The 24,451-nt window shown below is 36.5% G+C and overlaps 1 protein-coding gene and 1 long non-coding RNA gene across 4 annotated transcripts in view; one reads left to right on the forward strand and one right to left on the reverse strand.

Moving 5' to 3' along the window:
• Positions 1–24,451, forward strand: part of TOX (thymocyte selection associated high mobility group box) — a 221,569-nt gene that overhangs the window by 37,820 nt on the left and 159,298 nt on the right. The window lies entirely within an intron of this gene.
• LOC114061867 lies at positions 6,973–8,645 on the reverse strand. Its single transcript, XR_003572238.1, has 3 exons — positions 8,635–8,645; positions 7,206–7,211; positions 6,973–7,083 (listed from the first exon to the last, which is right to left on the reverse strand). It is a non-coding gene; the product is annotated as an uncharacterized LOC114061867 (long non-coding RNA).

The raw sequence follows: 24,451 nt of genomic DNA on the forward strand, positions 1-24,451 counted from the left end.
GGTATTGCCATGCTAAGTGTACTGGATGATATTCTTTTAAACATTTTGTTTGATAAGCAAAAATTCACTACATGGTAAAAGTCAATCACTGTAAATATATCTGGCTAGAGTTAAAATCTCTGTCTTACATTTAGTTTATTTAGCTAAAGAAGATTAAAGGTTAAGTTTTAGACATTTTTATAACTTCATTCACAAAAGGTTTTTATTCTCTGTTTTCATTCTGGCAAACAGAGTACTTCTTTACAGCACTTTCACAGCCCTGCACCTGTTCATTTGTATGGCCAGGAAAAATGGTTAAATTAGCACTGAACTCTTTGGGAGAGGGTTTTCTTTTTAATTTGAGATTATTGTCCAATGTGTAACAGTCATATTACTTAGTTTTTCATACCAGTTATAGCTGGCAAATTATTTTTCAAGGTTATCTGCTTTCTTCTAGTACTGCTTATGCCAGCCTATTCAGTAATTCCAGAAAAGGCTATAATTTTATTAGATTCTGTAAGAAAAGCTTTCTGATCTCATTAGGATTTATAGGAGCTAGAGAAGATCCCTGACCTTCTGGTTAGGCTTGTATCTTCTGTGCTTCTGAAGTTCTCCTATTTCATTTCTTTGCAGGAAATGGGCATTAATTTTTTTTAATTTTTTTTATTTTTTAATAAAGGTATAATTACAGTGCCTTATTTTTACCTAGGTTGCAAGTTTGTGGCTCTTTTCCTTTAAGGCTGCTCCTGATTTTTTTTCCACATTAAAGCCAGTGATGATGGTGATCAAGTGATTCATTAGGTCAGCTTGACTGATACTATCAGCAGAACTGAAGACAAAAGTCCTGTGTTGTAGGTTCAATACTGTCTAAAAGAACATTTAATATTCAGGCTTCTTATGTGGGAAATAAAACAGTTCTGGAAATTACCTGTAGGAATCATTGCACTACCACTGAACTGTAGCCACATTTGGTTTGATGTTGGTACTGTATAATAATCTCACCTAAAGACACAGACACAGTCACGTACATTTAAAGCTAATGGTTTACAAAACTGAAATTTGTCTGCAATAGTATGGACTGTTTGCCTTACTAAAATTATTCACATGAAGGGTTCTGATTTAGTCCTTTGCTTATGAGCTTTGTTAAGTCATACTTTGACAATATCAGTTTAGCAGTGATGTTTCAGTGGTTTTCTTTGTTGAGCAGAAAATCATATCACATCACAATGTCCTGGTGAATTTAGAAAAATTTATTCTGTATTTCTAAAATTATCAATGTGTCTTCAAGTGAAGATGAAATTCTTTTTCATATTCATGTAGATGAATATCATATTCATATGAAAATTCATATGCGTTCACATTATTCAAGCTTGACAAAACACGTATGGATCCAAGGATCTGCTGTAAGACTTGAAAACCAGCTTCCCTAGATAATATCAAGACTGTCTCCCTCATATGTGCAGTTTACTTCATCTGCAGAAACACTAGTTAGTAAAATATTTGAAACCTGCTTGCAGCAGAAGAGGTGGTAAGATTGTGACCACAAACAAACCACCTTCAGCTGTTAAAACTTGTCACCAACCGAAGCAGCCAAGCCCCCAAGCCATTGGGGCAATCATCAATAAAGGATAATGCGTTGAACACAAAAGAAGACTGTCACAATTCAAATCATTATTTCATGTAGCTCTGGCATTTTCCAGGTTTTGCAAATTATAAGGGCCTGATCAGTTTGTGTGATTTGAAAGTTAATGTTGGGAAAGGCAAATGTATTTAGATTGGTTTCATATTGCTTGTTCATAGTAGACTTTTTTTTTTTTTTTTTTTTTTAGAGTAAACTTTATCAGAAACTAGCTGCCTGAAGAGATATGCAGGCACAGAAGAAATTAGTCATCAAAGACAAATGCCAGCCTGAAGCTGACCAGACCTGAGTCTCCATTATCAGGTTTAAAAGGGGTAGCAGACAATTGGAGAAAAAGTGCTTTGAAATGGAGCCCAGGTTCTGTCTGACCAGGACCACATTTAGATTTCCTGGGTTTTCTTAAGTGTTCCAATTTGACATAATCTGAAAAATGACATGAGAGTGTGATTATATGTAATTCAGCTTCTGTTTTCTTCTTCTGCTTAAGTTTCTAAAAATTTACCACACTAATTTAATTCTATGTATCCTAAATACCTCCTCACATATACAGGTAATTTGCATTGAGTAGTTCTTTAATTTAATTTGAAGCGTTCTGTTTACCGTTGTTGTTTTTTGCCTACTTTTTTGTTCACATGATACTTCACTTTGGGATATTTTACAGCATGAAGAAGGATTTTTGCTTGGGAGCAAATTGGGTTTGCTCCCAAGAAAGAAAGAGATGCAGTGTATTCCCTCCCCTTTCTTGGCATGACTAAAAGAAGCAGGGAGCACATGGGTGTTTATCCATTGCACAAGGGTGTATGTGAAAGCCATTGAAGTATGTGAAAGCAAGCTTACAAGTCATTATTTCCCCCCTTCCTGTTGGAAGGAACTGGAGCTGCCCTGTTGCCGGGAAGGAGAGCATAAAAAGTTCAAGTCTGCCTCTCACTGATTCCTCTCCCCCTCTTAAAACTGTGGGAGAAGCAGAAAGGAGCTGCAATTCTTGAGTAAGCACTTCTTTCATGGGCATCTCACAGCTATGCACTACCCTGGACATGCAGAAAGGGTCTATGTAGTGTCTAGCCTTAATCTGAATTCAGGAATCACAAATTGCATCAAATGTCAAGTTGATAAAAATGTTTGGATAACTTGAAAAAAACCCAAACCAATGTCTCTGGTGTGTATTCCTATTTTGTAATGAACAGGAGTGTTGATCACTGCAGATCTATTAACTCCCATTTGCTACAATAATTATGGATATTTTTAGAAGACACTCTTTTTTTCTGCTTAAATACTCGCACCTTAAGGTGCTAGATCCCTTACGTATGGCACTACTAATTCCAGAAGACTGGAGAAGACAATTAGATAGGTGAAGTATCATCAGTGCTTTGAAGTCAATATAAAGACTCCAGCCAAATTCAGAATCCCATGCTTGGATTTTAGAAGAGCACCTCTCTAGCCTCCTGTGCAGGCCAGCTGCCTGCTGCCAGTGGTAATCAGTGGATAGAGACGGGTTAGTTGTTTTTTTAGATACCACAGCTGGTAACAGTAAAATTTTCATGCTTATACTTAATATATAATATTGTACGTAATTCTTGTCATAGAGAGTAATGTCACGGATGTTATTGGTTTTCGAAATTTAAAGCCATTTATAGTGTTCAAACAGACTGAAAACATGAACTCCATATGTTTTTAGAATAAAATACAGTGTGAGTGAGCAGTTTCCATTATGCCTTTCATTTGCTGTGCACAGTCCAACACTGGTCTTTCTCTTGTGCTACCATGTTTTTAAAACTATTTCTTGGTCTTGTGATCATGGTGCTTTTTCCAGTTTTAATGTGCTTCTTATAGTGCTTTTATTTTTTAATTTTTCTTTTCTTAGAAATTACTCTCTTCCTCCACTCCCTCTCCTGAAAATATTATTGAGGTCTTTCACTGGGACAGTAAGTCTTGTCGTGTCCTCCACTCAGCATAAAGAAGTTAATTAACTTTAGTTTTAGGCAATAAAACTTTATAATAAATATGTTGATCTTATACTTGCCTGAATTGCACTATGTAAACCAGAGAAACTTTGAAATCAACAGAAATATTATCTAAGACAGTGGTAGCTGGGCTTTTTGAGATAACTTGAGACTGAAAATAGCTCATAGTATATCAAAGAAGGAATTATATGAGCTATAACTATAAGATTGTTAGTTGGGAAGACTATGTGAAATTGAAGGAGTATCCTGGTATCATTATATTGACTTTCATTAATTCTGGATGATATTGTGCATTTTTGTTTCAGCAGTTAAAAGTCTTGTTTGAGTGTATTTATAGACTATAACTTGTAGTGGTTTTTATATGTTAATGAATTTCAATCTTTTATGTATTCATAAGAAATGTTTATAATTGAGTTAATTATATTTTAAATAATTTATTGCTATTATAGTACAGCTATTTGATTAATTATTAAAATAAACTTTCTGAGTACTCAGTTTAAAATAACACTGCCATACCTGTGGAAGTCTTTGTATTTTTATCTACTTGTTTTTACGCTTCTTTCAATACTTTGATCTGTAATCATATTCTAATAACCTGAAGACTATGGAAGTAGAGTTTTTATTTTGTATACTCCTGTTTCAAAGGAGGATAAAGAAATAATGTTTAAAGTAAGAGATATAAGATTAAAAACATTGGGCTTGTCCTTTCAGTGTCCTCTGTGTAAGTAAGACTCAGTAACTCTTAGGAAATGCTCAGCAGCAGTGATTGTTGGCTTATAGAATTTCTTATATCTGTGCCCAAAAACATTTATTCCTCCATCTTTGGGAACATTTAGAAGTTCAGACTTGCAGGATTGCTTCTAATGCTTGTGAATGAACACTGTATGTTTGGGACCTACATCGTGCTTGAGTTAGAGAGGTGTCAGAGCAAACTCAATAAGGTGGCATTGTAGTGTTAGAGATTTTATCCTTCATATAAGCCATTATGCTAAGGTTTTTCTTTCAGTTGGTATTTGTTGAGTTCTATATCTGAAAACTCCATAGGTTAATCCACAACTACAAATAATCATGTTTGGTCTTTTAATACTACCTACAGATTGATCCATGTGCTTCATATCATACTGCAGAAATGCTTGTTCGAACACAGTAATTCATTCTGTAGAGCTGTTTGAGATTCATGACACTTAAAGAAAAATGGTGCACAAATGCCAGTACAAACCAAACTATGTTATAGAGGCTGCATTGCCAGATATAAGAAAACTGAGTTATTGGTCAGTATAAAAGGAATGAAAACAATAGCTAAAATTATGGTTTATATTTTTTTCTAGTCAAGACAGGGTAATATATTTCCTAGACAAACCTGCTGAAATTCTTCGGGCAGTGCAGCAAGGCTGAGAGAATGGTTGTTTTAGAGTGCGTGCAAACCTATACCAAGTGCTTCATCATTTTTTGTTCTGTTTGTTAGCCTAAAGAAGGAAACTTTCAGACCAAAGATGCCTTGTTATCTATATTAATCAAACATACTAGGAAATGAGGAAGAAGAGGCAATTGCCCCAGATAGTAGGGGATTGAATATTATGGTGTCTGTATTTCAGTAGAATTAAAGTTAGTCAGTGTCAGAGTATTATGTGCTTTAATTTAAACACTGTGAGTAAATCCTCTTCAGTCTTCAAAGCATTTTTCTTCAGGGCTTTTTTGTGTTCTTTTTTATTCCTAGCATCAATAGCAGTTATGTGTATGCAACAAGAGCAAAACTTATACTACTGAAGTCCTGTTTGGTCTTAATTTAGAAAAATACTGGTCTTTATATGAAAATACTATATTTGTGCATGCACATTTAAACATGTTAATCACACATACATCCTGTGCAGAAATATCATACACCATACTCAGAGGAGGAATCATGAGTAAAATATTCACTACGGTTAACTGAAAAGGAAAAATGTTATTTATTGCAGTGTCATGGTTTTTATATACTTACAGGATATAAACATAGAGTTCAGATCATGTAGCAAAGGTAGGTTGGAAATGTTTTAATTCCTAGAGTTTCTCTGAAACTTTTGGTAAAGCTAGCTGTCCTTTTCTGTCTGTTTCAAGTTTTTCAGGTAATTGTGTGAAAAAAACAAAATTTTATTTTCTGTGAGGGTGAAATAAAAAGCAAACCAAGATAGAATATCAGTTATTATGAGCTGTATAGCGTTTCATTTTAGATTTAAACAGATTTTGTTTTGAAAGGTTGACATCACTCTTGCAACAGGTTACGGAATGTTCACATAATAAAAAAATTTATATATATATATATATATATATAAAACCATCCGATTCACTGAGTGCTTCCTTCTACCTATATAATATTTTTTGTTATGACTGTATCCAGTGGAATTTGGGAAAGTTACATTAAGTATCACGGTAAAAATGGGAAATTCTGAATACCACTTTGGGTATTGTAAATATTTTTACAATTTACTAGTGAAAAAGTAGTGAAATTATTGGAGAACAATCAATTGTAAGATGTTTAGAAATAAGTGTATGGTTTAAAAACTGTTAATATAAGTTTCTTGATTCAGTTAGATAAATTTTTTATTCAATTTAGTGCACTTTTGTGTTTTCATACATGGAAACGTGTATATGTGTCCTTGCATGTATATGTAAAATTGAGGCAGTACTACATATTAATGGCATGTTCATGACCAGAAAAATCAGTTCCATGGTTGATACAAGAGTTTTAAAGGGAATCGTTTTAGAAATACCTTTTAAAAGTTTTTTAAAGTGTTGTACAGTACAGAAATGTCCATCAGAAATGCTTCAACTTGATCCCTGTAATAATATGTAAATTAAAGACACTGATAACTGAGTATATTCCATTCCCTTGCTTTCATTTTAGTTGGCACCAGAATAGCTTGAATATCAGCCTGCTTTGGTGATTTTATTCAGATTTTCTCTATGATAGGGTGCAATGTCTAATAGAGGTTTTCATTCTTTAAACTACATGCATTGTCAATGTCATGGAGTTCTCTACTTCATGTCAAAAAGCAAAAGGAATACATTTTTGAGCATTACACTGAGGAGAAAATAGTTTTCAGTGATGAAAACTCACTTGCAATGAAGAGTTTTCACTCATATTTAGTTTTTCCACTGAACTTGTATTTTGGAGCTGTGTACACATTGAAAAGGTGCCTGCATTGATCAACTACTTAATTACCATTGATTCTCAGTGTGAGTACATAATCTCATGGCACAGCCTGAGTAACAATTGTTAACATTTGACTAATCAATTAATTATTTCAATATTCATGAAGACAACAGATAACACTGATCCTGGTTTGAAAGAAGCACTGCAGGAGAAATACAAGTTCTCATAATTTAATAGTAAACGTTTAATTTTTTTTAATATAAAATCATAGAGTCAGCCAGATTGGAAAAGACCTCTGAGATCATCAAATCCAACCCTTGATCCAACACAATGGTGGTTACTAGACCAGGGCATTAAGTGCCACATCCAGTCTGTATATAACTATATCAAATACTCCAGTCCTCACAGGGAAACTGTTAATGTTAAATATTAAAATGTTTAACCACAACATGTGCTTAGTGTGATCTTTCCACGTGTATAATATCTTCATTACTTCACCCTGGTGTTCAAATCTTGAAAATGTTCAGCCTTTCTGGTGCAGTAAATTTAGGACCTGTAGGAAATACTGGATTGACAGAAATGGAAATTTAGTCTCCCTACTTAGCTGCTGAATGCATGACTGTGGGCTAACACAGACAAGAAAATCAACACATTTCCTCCGGTGGCGTGTGGCTCTGGAGAAACTCTGCAAAGGTCTAGGCCATAAGTAACCTCCTTGGCCAACTGCTTGACGTGCATTTAGGGCAGATGACAGATGCTGTTCAAGAAGAGTGTTTCTGCAGCTTCGGTGTCTGTCTCTGCTCAGAGCTTTTCTGGACAGTCTGTATTTCACATGTTTGTTCCTGCACTGTGGAACGGACAAGAACCATGGCTGAGGTCTACCTTGGGATGCTGCAGTTATCCTGCTGGGTGGGCTAGTGCCACATCAGTGGTGTGAGCTGTGCAGCTGCACAGTGTTGGGAATGATGTGAGAGCTCACGCTGGCTGGTGCTAGTGGGGGCAAAAGCCTCTTACTCCCCTGACAGTTCATAGGAAAACTCCCCTTTCATCTGTTAACCTTTCAGGATTGGTGACCCAGAGATGGGAATGTCTGAAGTTTCTTACCAGGTTCTTTGTTCATTTAGTTTTTCTTATTAATAAGTTCATTGTGAAAGTATCAGTACACTTCAATAACATTACTGTCTTGAAAGAGTTGGTGGGAAATAGGATTTCAGTGAACTACTGAAAAATATTTTTCTGTTTAACATAACAATACCTGTATTTTGTAGTAAAGTGTAGGTATGGGGGAATTATCAGTGCATACAATTTTATCAGCACATGCAGCTTGTTTTCCTCAGTATGTTTTAAGAAGCTTTGCACTTCTCAAGTTAAAACTTAAATCTTAACCATTGTTTAGATTGCCTTGTATCCCTGAGATATACCTTTCTTTTAACCAGTTCATTTAAAAAAGCAAACAAAAAACCAAACAAAAACAAAAAAACCAAACAAAACCAAATAACCAAAACCAAAACCAAACAAAAACCTGATCAACAATGCTTTTGTAGAGGAACAGAAGTAATTTATTTTTTTTAGCTGAAGAAATTGTATTTTGTTGTTTTCATTGGTTAACCGTTCTTTAGTTTTCTTGATAAATACTGCACATAATGTGTTCATCTTCAATTTAATTTTTCAGTATGTTAAAGTTTATGATCACATAAGCATTTTCTTGTCAAATAGCGCCTGTGTGATTGAGTTCACCAAAAGCAGAGGTCCAGAGCTCCTTCGCAGTTCTGTAAATCGGTAACTTTGTTCAAGTCAGTGGAATTAAAGTTGCATGAGATCACAGTGAACTCCAAGGATATTACTTGTGATCATTAATCTGAACATAGGCTGCAGAACTGGATCCATCTGTGCACAGAAGAGCCATATGCTGAGAGTAATACTTAAAAAGCTCATAGGAGTGATGGATGGATTCTTCAAACTTTAACATGTAATAACTAGTGCGTACTTAGATGTCAGTGGATGTAGCAGAATATGAGCGGGAGTGGCAGGTATAGCCAGCTGTTCCATATCCATGCTATATTTGGTCCAGCAGATTTATAATGTGTTCTCATTCACTGGCATGTCTTCATTCACCTTCATCAAGTACGAGACATGTTTCCTGCCTTTACTCATTGGCTTCCCCTTCCTCTGAAAAAGAATTTCTGCAGGTGCCAAAATCCTTTCAAAGGTGAACTTACAGCAAAGAAATAGTTTGTGAGAGTTGATATCCAAGCAAATCCAAGCATTTACAGTAAGTTTTTCCCATCACCGTTTCTAATCCTAAACTAGTAGTTCATTTTAACAGTATTGTAAGTTTTGAAATGTAACATCCACAATGTATAGACCACGTTCCACCTTAAACAAGGTTCTCTTCTAAGTCATTAGATAGTAATGTAGTTCCAGTTGAAGCTTTTTTGTAAGATGAAAGATATGACAAAGCAACTAGCTATGGAAAAACACCACCAACAAAAATACAGGGTTTATTTTTCCCCCAAGAATAGTAAACCTGATCTTGAACCACATTCTATTCTAATTCAAAGATCAGGCTCCCAGAGATGTTGGGAAGAGTGCTCATTATTTTTTTATTGTTCTCCCTGTGGTGGATTTATCAAGAAAGTTTTTTTGACAAAATGCTTTCACACCTCCATTTCACATTTTATTTTCTGAAACTTTATGGTTGAAAGTATTTCTTAGGCATCATCTTACACATTTATTACTTTTTAATTGATTAGCAAAAAATTACTGGCATACTTCTGTCAGGCTGTATTTCTGCAAAATAGCTCAGGAATGCTGTTTGCCATAACACACTAGAAAAAACATGATTTTGAATTTGCTTTAGATCTTAACCTGTTGGCAGTTCCTGAACTGGGCCAAAAAAAAGTGTCATCTGTCAGATATTTGTGTTCTTCTTTCAGAGTATTGCTGCAAGCACTTATATTTATTTTCTCCATGCTGTCAAGCTGTGATTTCTTTTAGCAATGACACTTTTATCTGTTTATTTTGGAATGCTCAGACTTGAAGTGACTAGTTCTTCCAAATTCTTAGGTTTAAATTTTCAAGTAATTTCTGTTCCAAGGGGGCTGCAGATGCAAAGTGAATGTTTTTCTTCTTCAGATTGTAAATCTCAATCTCTAGTAATGCTTTCTAGGCATTTCTGTTGTCCAGCGACACAGTATTTGTAAATATGATGCAGAAAAACATTGTTATTTATTGATTGATTCACCCATTATAAATAGAGAGTATAGTGAAAAAACAGGGTTGGACCCTTCCCTTCTCCTTATGTAATGAGAGTGCACTTTGATGAGGAGTGGAACATGGATATGAATGCAAAAATGCTGTAAATGACTCCAACCAGGGGCTGTTCAGGCCTCATTCCCAAGGATCTGATAACGACTCTCTTGCTGGCTTCATCACTAGATCATGTCATCTCTGTGCAAATCCAGAGCTGGGGAGCATATCCCAGGATCGCAGCAGGACAGTGTCTTCAATCCCCATGGCTATATGCTCTAGCAGTGGAAGATAAACCTTTGTAGACTCCATCCCCATCCCTCTGGGAAAGGAGTACAAATTATTTTCAGTCTACTTTTATAATTCTACTCCTGGAGACAGAGTAATTTTTTTTCTGATTGGACTTCTCTCTTCTGTAATTCAGAAATGAAAATGCAGATTCAAAATAATAACATTCAGTTGTTCCCTCCCCTTCATGTTGTTTTTTGAGCTTTTACCTTGTATTTCAGAGATGGCACACAGTTCTTTCAAAGGTTTTCAAACTGAGGCAGTGTCTAAGTGGAGACTTGGCCACCCTTTGGATAGGTAGATTGATGAAATATTAGTTAGTCTTCATTTACTGGGAAGAAGCAGTGAGCGCCTAAATATTTACTTAGGGAAATTGTCTGTGGTTTTTTTTTTTCCCAAAAGGGAATGTTCTCATTTGTGGTCCAGATTCCCTCCAGTGTGGTTACATCAGTATTAATTGAGGGAAGGAAAGGAAGTGGTATAGGAGTTGTCCTGGTTTCAGATGAGATAATTTTCTTTAGCTAGTACAGTTCTATGTTTTGAATGTAGGGTGAGTATAATGTTGATGACATGCTGATATTTTAGTTGTTGCTAAGCAGTGCTTACCCTAAGTCAATGACTTCTCAACTTCTCCTACCCTTCAGGAGACTGGGGGGCACAAGAAGCTGGAAAGAGACATAGATGGGACAGCTGACTCCAACTGACCACAGGGATATTCCATACCATATGTCATCATGCTTAGTATATAAACTGAAAGGAAAGTTGGCCAGGGGCCACTGCTCAGGAATTGTCTGGGCATCAGTCAGCAGGTGGTGAGCACTGGCATTGTGCATCAGTTGTTTTGTGATGTGAAATTCTACTATTCTATTAATTAATTTTTTTTTCACTTCCGTTTCTGTCCTATTTAACTGTCTTATCTCAACCCACTTTTTTTTTTTTTCCCCCCCAGTTCTCTCCCCCATCCTACTGGCATAGGGGAGTGACTGTGTGGTGTTTAGCTACCTGCCAGCTAGTCTTCTGAAACCTTTTGACAGGAATGGAATGTGCATTGTCCTACTGCTCATCTGGATGCTCTGACCTGCCCTTCATCCATGACATTAGCAGAGTTCACATCTACTTTTTCTGGCCAAAGTGAAACACTGAGTGAGGGTGTAGCAGCGAGATAACACATGCAACTGGCAAATATGTGGCTGCTACCTTTGCCAAATTAATGTGATTGGCATGAGAAACTTATATTTTCAAATCTGCTAATTATTGACAGTTCTGTCAGTGTTGGTGGCTGCAGTCCATCTTTTTTGATGAGCCTTATGTAAAAATAATGGATTTTTGCTTTCTATGCCTTAGGACTTTTTTTTTTAATTCCTTTGAAATTTGAACTGAAATAATTAAATCTGGTTTATTTTCCTAACATGCTACTTGTATATTTCCTTATGGTATAAAGAATTGTTTGCTAGTGCTGTGCTGTGAGCCACTGAGTCATAGAAAACAGAAAAAAAAATGGAAAACTCTCCCCTCTTGTAGGAGGGAGTGTTTGTTTACAAAATTTATGTGGATTCAGGAAACAGAAGAGGGAGTTTAATATAGTCCCAAAACAATGTATTATTGTGTAAACTCTTTGGCTTACTCAAACAGGTGTCTCAGGTCCCAACACGAGTTTGGCATAGGAGAGTGGAGGTAGAAATAAAGGAATAAGGGCTGGAAACTAACACACAGTGCCATTGCCTTTGGAAAAGTCACACAGTTTCTATCATGGGCACTTTTATTAAATGTGTATTTTGGTAAAAAGAGTGCTTTTGAATTTTAAAGCTGCTCAGATAACTAATTGAAATAAATTATACTTATTTCTGTTCTAGTTTCACAGTGGTTTTATTTTTGCTTTTGTTTGTTTATAATATATTTATTTTTCCATTTTAAATGTATTAATATACATGTAAACAGCAGTGCATACCTGGAAAGAGAAATTGGTTTAAAATTAAGTCAGACATACTCCACTTTCAACTGGCCCTAGAGTTTTGTTACAGTGTTTTATTAGGAGTTTAAAATAAATGCAAACCTCTTTCTGCACATCTAGTTATATTATTCCTTGAGATGTCTCAGCTAATAAGTGAAAGTGTAGTCAGGTCAGCTGTAGGAACTGGGTGGTATAAAGTCCACTCTATTACTGAACAAGTTCCAGATGGAGCTTATGGAACAGCCATTAAGTCTGGAAGTGGAGATGCTATAACCATCGTAATAAAAGATTTAAAAATCATCTTGATAATAAATCTGATAAATGGGCATATATACTCAAAGGATAGTAAGGTTTTCTCTTATCTCAGTCAGTTATTCAGTCTTTCAGTTGAATGCATTCACCTTAGCTGTATCGTTCAAGGGTGCAACTCATTGATCTGCTTTTATGATTTCTTTACAAAGTGAGAATTTTCTCATTATTTCTTCTGCAAAATAGATCTATGAGGGTGAAGTTTCATGGACCCAGCAAGATTCCTAAGTGTCCAGTGCTAGCCATAAATCTCACCCAAGCATGGACTCACCCCATGGACTATCTGATTAAACACTACAGTCTTCATTATTCACAGCAGTGGCTGCCTGTCACCCCCTTTCTCTGAATACCTCTATAGACAGGGATGAGCTGTGCCAGATGAAGCATGAAGGCAGAAAACAGCCAACTGAATGACACAAGACACACTTGGATGTCAACTATCAGCAGCACAAGAAACTCTTTTATGAGTCTGTTACATCTTTGATGTAACCCAGAGATCCTTTACTCTTTACAGGAGAAGTCACAGAATAGTCAGTGACAATGTGGCTTAGACAGATTTATTCAGGATAATTCCAAAACAGAGCACTGGAATCATCTTAGCTGTATGCTGCATCCAGGTTAACCTTTTTTTTTCGAAAATGTGACATTTTAGAACTCTTTTTTGACAAGTTCTAGCTAGGTAGTGGGAAAGGCACTAGCTATACAAAGTGGAGGCTCCTTCATATTCATGTTAAACAGTTGATATTCATTCTACTTACAGACCTTTCAGCTCTGAGAGCAATTTATTATTTATTGGCTGTCTACCACATATGGTTGGTGTAGATAACAAATTGGCCTTACCACATCCTTTGACAGATCCAAAATCATGAGATTTTTACAACTAAAAGAGTCATAATTCTATAATTCTCCTGCACAAGTATTTTCTGATTCTTTAACAGTTAAGGAAACAAAATGCAATGTTCCAGCATATCAACTAATGTATAGATAATGCAAGAGTCTCTTACCCTTTTGGATCAGATATCCTTCTTAAGAAGGTATTCTTCATATTATTAGAAGTACAACATCACAATATGCTGGGTTTAAGTTACCTTACAAAAAAATAGAAACTGATTTAAGGAGAAGCTTGCAAAAGTTCAGCCACATAAAGGCAGTGGTGAATGAAAAGATAATTTTGAAGAAACTGAATAATTCTTGATTACTGAGTAATGGATGACAAGCTGGATGGCTTTCTTATATTGTTTATAAAGTTAAATGCTTTGAAGTACTCAGAACTGCACATCTAATTCAAGCAAATAGTGATATGGAGTACTGAAAAGTTGCTAAAATTAACCCTAAAGTGCACCAAAAAAAAAAAAAAAAAAAAAAAAAAGAAGTCAATGTCTTGTGAATTTTGCAAATAAACAAATATCTTTCTATGCTTGGATGTAGTGTTTATTTAGGTTAAGTGAACCGTCACATTCAATTCAAGTTTAATTCCATAAACTTCTATATTTCCACCTTTACTTGTCCATGAACTCATACAGAATCTCTATAACTTCTATCAGCAGGAGATCAAAGTAGTCTTCAAGACATTTGTGGCCTTGAAAAGGAAAAGAAAGAAACAAATGTATCAGAGAAACATCTGTGGTGTAGTATAATTTCCACCTAGTGAAAGTCTAAGTTCAGGCATGTGAAAGTTTCTTAAAATATCTTTGTTTCTGTGTATTCACATCAGAGAGTTATCTGGCTTAAGCCCAGTCCCCAGGGATGGCTGTGGTTCAATTTACATACAATACAAGCTTTTTTTGGCTCAAAAGGGGCCTCTAGAGATGGGACTACTAGGCAAAGATTGTTAGAAGGCTGATTATTCTTCTTCTGCTCCCTTCAGCTTGTAGTCATCTCCTCCCAGATGTCCTCTCTAGCCTTGGATGGGTATAAAACCCACAGCAACACCAGGATGCCCATAGGTGTTTGTTGTTTTTTTTTTTTTACAGTTTTTAGTCAATGCTGCTATAGTTTAAGGAGGCCCAGTGATCTGAACTGAGGTTTTAATCCATTTCTGAAGTGGCATGGCTTTTAAGATCAGGTTTTCTCTTAGCCTGATTAACAGTCTTTCCCAGTAAAACTTAACCTGTTTCAAGCATAATGAAATTTCAAAATCATTAACTTACTGCAAAGTTTTGTGAAAGTACGCACTGCATTTGGGAAGAGGTTTGTTAGTAGTCCTGCGACTGCTGACAAATGTTTGCTGATGAGCAAACAAACATACTATTGGGTGCATGAGAATCCACACAGAGCTGAGCTGCCAGAAATCATGTTTCAGCAGTTCAGAATTGCTGTGACTTAATTTTTTGGTTTTGCACTGTGTTCTTTTACAGTAAATTGTTGACATTTACAGAGTGATGACATTTCCTTTTTCATAGTCACATATTCAGGAGAGTATATTTACACAAGAAAAAGCAAAATACCGAATCTTTAACGGGTCATGTGTACTAATATTTTTGACTTTAAAAAGAACAAGTTTTATGGCTCAGTCAGTACTTAATCATGAACTATTAAAATTTACAGAGGAGTGAAAATGAAGCAAGGGGTCTGATCTTCTGTGTTTCACTGTTGTTTTTTCACACTAAGGACTTTTCTTTCATGATGAAGTCAGGATCTGATATCTCAGTCACATGGGTTTTGACTACAGGTTACCTAGGAACAGTAGAGCAATTCTAAACATAAGAAAGATGAACTTCGACCTTCTTTGTAGCAGATGGAACATTTTGTGAGCAACTGGTCATGTGTAAATGTTAACTTGTTTGCCTTTTTTAGTAACCAACAAATGAACAACATATGCCTTTATTTTTCATTTTGCAAAGACTAAAGGTTTGGGGTTGTGGGGGTTTTTTTGGGGAGGGGAGAGTGTTTTGAAGAGTTTGCTCTTCGATTACTGAGCACAAAATATTATGTTCACTAGAACAGAGTAAAATCTGACTGTGTTGCTTCCGTTTCAAATGCACAGCATGCTTGGAAAATTAACATTAACAAACGTTACTTATATGTGAGTTTGTCAACGTTTAATTAAAGGGCCCTCTACATTTTAGGAAGATACTGTTTGCATAAATGTAATAAAAGGTTCAAATTTAAATACTTTCAATTAGTTTCCATGAAAAAAATGACTTTTGCAAACCCCTACAATAGACAGTTTAAAGAAAAAACTATTCTGTGTTTAAATTGTGCTCCTTAGTATTTTAAACAGATGGCAATGTCTTTCCTCTTGATTATAACTTTGAGGCATGCTTTACTAAATGGAATCAGCGGGGTTCATTAAGGTCCCATTTGATGTATCAGTATTATAAAAATACCATGTTAATTATCCTCAAACGTTGCAAGTTACCTCCATTTTCCTGCAATCAGAAGATGAGAGAAACCCTGTGAAGCAAATTAGTCCTAATTGAAAGAGGACTGATTAATATTTAAATAAGGCATTGTGTGAGGGATTCTGCCATGAGAAAAATAGGCTGAACATCTGAATTAATTGCATAGCAGGTTAAATTAAATTTCATATAATGGGTTGGAAGATGAGTTGGCACAGTGCTTTAGCAGGGAGCACAATGGCTGAAATACCAGTCTTTTCTTTCACTCTTGGCTGGATTCCACTGAGGTCCTTGTAGCCCTTACCTCTTTGTTGTCTTTCTTTCAATACAAACAAAGGTACTAACAGAAAATTGCAACCACATTTTAAAAAATGTTAATCCTTTTTGGGAGACAGCACCTGTCTACATTTTCGCAATTTCTCTTCCACCTTGGCTGCAAAATTGGGAAACATTAGTATCTTTTTCCTTGCCACGTTTAATGAGGATTGATGTCATAAAATGCTAATGGCTGGAATATAGTTAGAACTGTGCTATTAGTGGGTTATCACTGTCTGACATTTTCACTGCACAGGAGCATACATGTGGAGCCTGTTTAAAGTGATTGGGTTACTTAAGGGTCCCTGTTAGGGATATTTAATCCAACATAAATTACTTATGCACTTTGTTAGTGTTCAAAGGAAGAGTGTCACGTTGTACATGTTGGCAGTTTTCCAGTCAAGAGCTGTTAATTACTGTACAGCTAGTGAATACATTTTGTGGCAATGGAAGCCAAAGGGGGGAAAAACTATATCTATATTCCATCTAACTGAAAATGAATAGATGGGAGTGCCGGGGAAAAAGTAGACTGAATTTTCACCCTTAGGAGTTACAGTGCCATTTGTTTTCATTTTGAAAATAAAAACAAATGACAGTATGATTCCCTGAGGGGGAAGTACTTTAGCTATAAAGAATCCCTGCCAAAACCAAGCTATTATCTGTTTGTATGCTGATAAGAAAAAAGCATGTTCTCCAAAGCTCTAATTCATCTGCATCTCTGCAGAGTTCAAGGTTCACCAAGATACTCTTTGCTTATCATGTTGAATGCATGTGATAACTAGGAAAATGGCTGATAACTATAGTACTCATTTCTTTTTGACATGCAGTTTAGTATAGTCAAATTACTTTATATTCCCACTCTTATATTAACAAATGCTATTCTTGCCAAGGCTTGTGGGGGTTTAGTGGTGGAGAGACCCAGTAAATAACAAGTATCTTTTGATATTATCATGTGTTTCAACTTTGGAAACTAGCCATAAGAAATAACTTTGAAGAGCTAAACACATTTTTTGTATGGAAGCTCATGGATCATGTAACTGTGCTAGGGGAAAAATGCATAGTTCTGTTAGTAAAGTTACTGTATGGTCTACAAATAGCAAGCCTGTTATACCCTTGATCTCTACAAATGGAAATAAGGTTTGAATATAGCCTAAAGTGCTATCTTTATTTCATTTTATTATCTAACTGCAGTGCTACCTATGAAGTTGTACATATGAAGTTCATAATGAAGATAACTCCATTTTCTGTCTATATTATTAAAATTGCTGAAGGCAAAATATATGCATGATTGTAGTTACGTAAACACTCCATTTCTCAAATGCATCGTTTATGAAGCTACAGGGGAAAAGTGGAATATCTTGCTTTTGCATAATAATACATCCTACCAAACTACTTTTTTTTTTTTTTTTTTTTTTTTTTAAGGCTAAATCCAAAAGTTTTATTTTCAAGTGTTCTGCTAAGACTTTCATTAGAGTCATTGTGCATTTGGCTAAAATTCTCTTTTCGTCTTGGACATCACAGACTTTGAGATTTCTATGTATGTACTGAAATACCCATTGACATTGGGTCTCACCTTTTGCTGGTGAGGGCTGATACTCAGGATAAAGATGTAGATCTGGAGACTGAAGTGTGTTTTGGGTTTGAGAAAATGCTCAAAGCTGCATATTGGTTTTTATATGAGGACTCTAGACGGCTTGGTTTTGTTTGATGCAGATTATTATCACAATAAATCCTATATATGTATAAACAAGAACATGTGCATTATATATTCAGATAATTAATGTAATCAGTGATTGTCACTAGTGCCCTTTGCTCTCCCTCAACTCCTTTGATAATTTGCAACACCAACTCTGTGGTTGGTTTTCACAGACACCGTAGGTCTTCAGGCCCAGGACTTTCTTCGTTGTTTGCACCACACCTGAGATAACCTGAGATAACTGAATTGATTTGGCTTACTAGAGTAAAAATGCTAGATTATATGTTCTGTACGATGCTCATGCCTACAGTCAGGCAAGGACTTAAAGCAACTAATTTTTTCATTAAGAATACCTGAATTGCCACCCAGCCACTTCACATCTTTAGCATCTGAAAATACCCACACAGGGAGATGCTCAGTTCTTGTGCTGCTTGTAGCCGTAACAGCAGCTATTTCTGTGGAAACCTCAAATTTTTCCTAATTAAGGCTGCTCAGCGTTTACAGTTTAGGCATATTTTACTCATTAATTCAATTTTAGGGAGAGCAAACATACTTTTGGGTGAGGGGACAGAGCCCAAGACTCCATTCTGGTTAAGGGCTGTAACCATTAGGAAAGAGAACAGAAATTTTTGCATTTACAGTGATCAATTTCGATGTCATATCCAATTTGCCTTTGTACATCATGACTTCTGCTTTGAAAAGCTCTACTGCAGGGTGTGATACAAAATGCTGGTATAGTCACACCATTACCTTAAATGTACTCGAAAGAAAAAATCAGATGCCTGTCCATGGGTCAGACTTTTGAATTGTAGACAGGACTTTAAAAGAGATTAATTTTGATTTAATCATTCAAATCATTGGGGTTTTTTCCTGATTTTCATCCTAGGCTAGCTCAACTGAACATTGGAGTTTCACAAAGGGACCTTGTCCTGGGTTTGGCTGGGATAGAGTTCATTTTCTTCCTGGTAGCTGGTACAGTGCTGTGGTTTGGGTTTAGTATGTGAATAATGTTGATAACACACTGCTGTTTAGCTGTTGCTAAGCAGTGCTTACTCTAAGTCAAGGACTTTTCAGGTTCCCAGGCTCTGCCACTGAGCAGGTGCATGAGAAGCCAGAAGGGAGCACGGCCAGGACAGCTGACCCAAACTGGCCAAAGGGATATTCCATACCACGGAACATCATGCATAGTATATAAACTGAGGGGAGTTGCCTGGAAAGGGCTGGTGGGTTGGGCATTGATCAGCAGGTGGTGAACAACTGTTTTGGGCATTATGTGTTTTTCTTGAGTTTTATCCTTCTTTTTTTTTTATTATCTTCCTTTTCATTAAAATTGTTATTAATAGTGGTAATAGCATTATTATTATACTTTGTTTCAATAATTAAGCTGTTCTTATCTCAACCCACAAGTTCTACCCTTCTCTGATTCTCCTTCCTGTCCTACTGGGGGGAAGTGGGGGTGAACGAGTAGCTGAGTGGTAGTGGTGTAGTGGCACTCAGTTACTAGCTGGAGTCAAACTATGACAGAACTGTATACCCATCTTTTTCAATACTCAGTTTCATTTCCTAAGCATAAATTTGACAAAATTAAAGCTTAGAATAGATGCATTTAAAAATGAATAATTAGATGATTTATTTTTATTAAAAGCAGACTTTTTTGTTATATAGTTCTAATTTCCTTATTAAATTCAATCTTTGTAAACAACATAAAATAATCTAATTAAATAAATATGACAATGTTCAGTATCTCTACTAGTTAAAAAAACCATATAAATATGAATCACTCTTCCAAATCATTGATACAGATTATTTGCTTGGCTGTGAAAATTGAATGATGTTTTATATTCATGTCATTAGTTAATTTGATTATCAAAATATTTTCCCAAACAAAGAATTGGAACATTAGTCTTGCTTCTTTAAATACAAAATTATTGTTATTATCTCAAAATCAAATACTTATTTTACAGTGTTCATTGATATTTTTCTCAAATCAATGGTTACATAGAATAATATGATGCACTTTGGTTTTATAGTTCTTTCAAGTGATACTTTACTTCAGGGGAAGATTTTTGGAATAGTGAAATACATTATTTGAACAGCAGTTTTTCATTAAAGCCTGTCTTGCCAACAAATGTAATCCTGTGCCTAATAATTTTCAGTTTAAGGAATTGTGTTAAGATGGGCTTCATATTTCAGTTTTGGTTTTCCAGGGCCTCTCTCTTATACATGTTTTCATACGGCTCTCAGGGCTGTCTCTGGCAAAGAAGAAGCACTAGGCGTGGTGGTGGCCAGGTTGCATCTGCACCTTGGATGTGAATAAGCTGTTTGAAACTTAGGCAAGACCCAGTTGAACCTGAAAGGATGAAAGATTTAGCAGATTTCTTTCTCTACTGTACATGCAACAGGTACATAAATTAGGCAGAACCTGTGACATCTAGGAAAGCCTTTTCCTGTTTAGGCTATTTCTGATCTTTCAGAATGTGATAGCAAAAATTAACTCCTTCTTGAGTTCAAATGACAAGACAGGATATTTTTAATTGTTGGTTTTATGCAACTGACTAGTAGTAAGGTCATATCTCCTGTCAAATACAGGTGGTCATTAATGACCGTGTGCAAATAAACAAATAAAGAATGGCACCTTAGTAGTGTTTTTGCCTCATACAAAAATTGTGCTTGGCGTAATCTCAGAAAAAATAAAGTGATGCAATATGTTAAGCAGAGAGACTGTTGATTTTTGATTTCTTGGAGCTACATATGAATTATCAGGTAAGCTGTTCTCCTTATGAAATTTAAGAACCTCTGGGTGTGTTCAGAGATGAAGTACTACACATCTTGGCAAGAAGGTATTAACAGAAAACAGTCACCTGAACTCTCTTATCGTTGAGCATGAACTGAGCAGTCATTTTCACAATTGGATCTCTGTTCTGAAACCTGTGTAAGTACCATTATAAAAACTTGATTCCTGAGGTTCCAGCCCTCAGAGCAGTTTTTCTAAGATTTTTTTAAGCGGGAAAGTGGGGACCTAGCTTGGAAATTCTGAGGGAAAACAACATATGATATCAAAGATGAGGGTGAGGGTCCATGTGTGTGTTTTAGTATCTGGAAACTAATAAATCATCCCATGTCTCAAAAGGAATCTTTAGAAAGAAGTGGAGCTTTTACCAGAAGCAGGTGGATTGAGTTTCTATAGAATTTAGCAATGCTTTTTTAATTACCTCCAAATTTTCAATGGTGTTTCAGGTTAAATAAAGCTAAAACTCAAAGCAAATGTTTTCCACTGGACTTAAATGAACTGCATGATTCTTTGACATGTTTTTCCTGCCAACAAAATAAACCCACGGCGTATGTAGCACAGTCCTTAATCGTAATTAAGCTATTTATCCTCAAAATATCATTTCTCGCTATCTTCTTTTCACAGTTGACAATTACATCATTAAAATAGTACGTAGAGTTGATTTAAGGATAACGTCAGTTAGACAATGCAGTGTAAATATCTCATATTTCAAGAATACATATATGATTTTTTTTTTGCCAAGGATGCTTGAATTTCCCGATGGCATTGATTTTTTTTTCACAAATGATAGCACATCAGATGATAAAAAAGTTTTGATACCTTCATTTTTAATCCCTAAAAACATGAAATCAGCTAAATATGTATGTTACACCAGTCTTAAAAAGTATTTACACTGTTGTGATTAGTGTATTTTAGAAGTGTTACTATGCAGCCTAAAATAAATTAACAATCTGCTCAAAATTTTTTGGTGTGTAGATCAGATGTTCCAATCTGTCATTCATATTGTATCTGTACTCATATATACACACACTTATTTACATTTAGGCTTACTTACCTTCAGCAACATTTTGCTTTCAGAATTTGGGCTGTAATTTGCTAAACAATATTTCTACTTTTTTTTTTTTTTAATTCCATAATATCTTTTTATAGAACTTTAATACTAGCACTCTCTTTTCAAACTTCTAGTTTTGAAGGCACTTCTTCCAAATGTGTGAATCTCTCTATCTGCAGGTTGTCCATGTTTGTTTCTGAGAAGCTCTAAATTGGTAGCAATCAACTTGAAAGTGTGTAGTAGCTGTCAAATCTCAAAACAGGCTGCACATGATTTTATGACTGATTTAGCGTGTACTGGGAGCCAAAGAATTAAAAAGTAATTGGTTGTTTCACCCATCCGTGTTTGATGGTTAGGAACCTGGTCCACAAAGACTCAGCTGGGAGAGTCTGTAAACAATTCCAACTCCAAGAGTTGCTTATGTGCTGGGGCTGGACCCAATTCCATCTCAGAGCAAGTGTGGGGAGCTCACCCTTTGGCCTTGTGTGCTGCAGTCATACAGGAAGGAGTCAGTGCACAGTCTGGCCAAGCGTCTGGTCAGAGGAGTTTGATAAGCAAGACCACAGTCTAGGCTGGGGTGATCGTCTGGGTTTTAGTTGCTGATCCTTGGCCTGGCCTAGCTTGCCCTAAATACACTGTGAGGTGCATGAGACACCTGGTATTAAGGTTCAGCCCTTGACTCTACCACGCGGTCACTGCGCTTTTCGTCATCCTGGTTCAGCAAGTGAGGGAGACAAAGGGTAGTCATAGAGAGCACTGGGCTGCCCCAGAGAAGACCTGAAGGTGCCCAGCTGGCAGAAGAGGCAGCTGCAGGCATGTCACTGCATGGTGTCTGAATGAAGAGCTGGAATCTGTCACTTAGTGAGCTCCAGCTAGGCTGTATAGCATGTGGCAGCCCTCCACCCTATTTCTGGAGTAGGTCTGCTAAAATCAGTGGAGTTACAGGTGGAGATGAAGGTTCAGGCTTCACCTACACTTTCCATCATGAGTAGCTGTGTCTTGATTGTATTTGCTCTTCCAGCCACAATGTTACATGACAAAATAAAACTAGATGGATCATAGGCAAATCAGGAAAACCTTACTAACTCTTGCCTGCTGCTGTGGTTTAACCCCAGCCCAACACCAAGCCCCATGCAGCCACTCTCTTACTCCCCCACGAGCAGGACTGGGGAGAGAATCAGAAGGGTAAAAGCCAAAAAAGTGATGGGTTGAGATAAAGAAAGTTTAATAAGTAAAGCGAAAACCTTGCACACAAACAAAGCAAAAAGAGGAATTAATTCACTGCTCCCCATGGGCAGGGAGGTGTTCAGCCATCTCCAGGAGAGCAGGGCCCCATCATGCATAACAGTTACTCGGATGACAAACACCATCACTCCAAATGTCCCCCTTCTTCCTTCTTTCCCCAGCTTTATGTACTGAGCATGATGTCATATGATATGGAATAACCCTTTGATCAGTTGGGGGCAGCTGTCCCAGCTGTGTCTCCTCCCAACCTCCCATGCACCCCCAGCCTCCTCACTATTGTGGCAGTATGAAAAGCAGAAAAGGCCTTGCCTCTGAGTAAGCCCTGCTTGGCAGTAACAAAAACATCTCTATATTATCAGCCCTGTGTTCAGCACAAAGCCAAAACACAGCCCCATACCAACCACTGTGAAGAATATTAACTCTACCCCAGCCAAAACCAGCCCATCTGCTTTGTTAGTTTTAGGTGATGGCTTATGAGCTGCAGTTGTTTAGTGAGAGGTCAGAAAATCAAAAATGTTTATCTGTAATGAGTCCCAGCCTTTGTTGGTGAAAAAGTATAATTTACAGCAATTTATTTGGGTGGTTGATGCTTCTGTGTCTCTCCTATCTAAAGAGGCATATGGTTTGGGTGTGCAGGAGATTCAGGAGATTTCAGGCCTGAAACTTACTAAATTGTGTATGATCAATTGTGGGGCAATGACTAAAGAGCACACTGTTGGAGGCTTGCACCCCGCAAAGTGCAGGATAAGGAAAGGGGTCAATGACGTGGTAGACTGTACTTGCTGGTGTTTCCTAGGGTGGATGGTGGAGCCTGCAGTAAAGAGTTGTGTCTGGAGAGGGAGAGTGGCATGGGAACCAGGTGTGGGTTCAGTTTGTGCTTCTGCAGAGCATTCACCACCACTTTAAAACCCTGTTCCCTGGCAGATAATTGTCCCTGATCAGGTTTGAACAGAACATCCCAGACCAGAGTAAGGTAAACCTGTATTGACATGTAAATATTTGCCTTGTTGTTAATGCATATCTGGAGACGGGACTGTCTTCAAAATTGAAACAAAGAAGGAGCAGAGCAGAAATTCTGCAACTCTTGTGCACCACAGATAAATGCCTAAAACATTCAGCAAAGCATCTTTTTTGTTAAATCAAAGTGCTCAGTATTGACCCTTTGTAAGAACACTGTTACCCATTTTTAATGGGAGTGTAGGGAGTGGTTGAGAAGATGCATAATGAATTTCAAGCATTTCACTATGTGTTTGTCCTAGTCTGTGCCCTCGCAGTCAAAAGAGGGGGAACACATACCTTGAAAATAATGTTAATAAGTGGTAAGAAACTTCAGAATACATACAATGTTCTAATTATTGCTCGTAATACTAACATTTCATGTCTGCTAAAGGGCTCACTCAGAATAGAATTTTGTAGTGAAAACTTGTTCTGATCACTAACATAATTTTAAAAACGTCTGCAGAGAGCATTAAGTTTTGCAATATCACCATAAATAAAGAAAAG

This window comes from Empidonax traillii, unplaced genomic scaffold (assembly GCF_003031625.1).
Source record: "Empidonax traillii isolate 1590-97213 ecotype Southwest subspecies unplaced genomic scaffold, ASM303162v1 scaffold365:size559728, whole genome shotgun sequence".
NCBI lineage: Eukaryota > Metazoa > Chordata > Aves > Passeriformes > Tyrannidae > Empidonax > Empidonax traillii.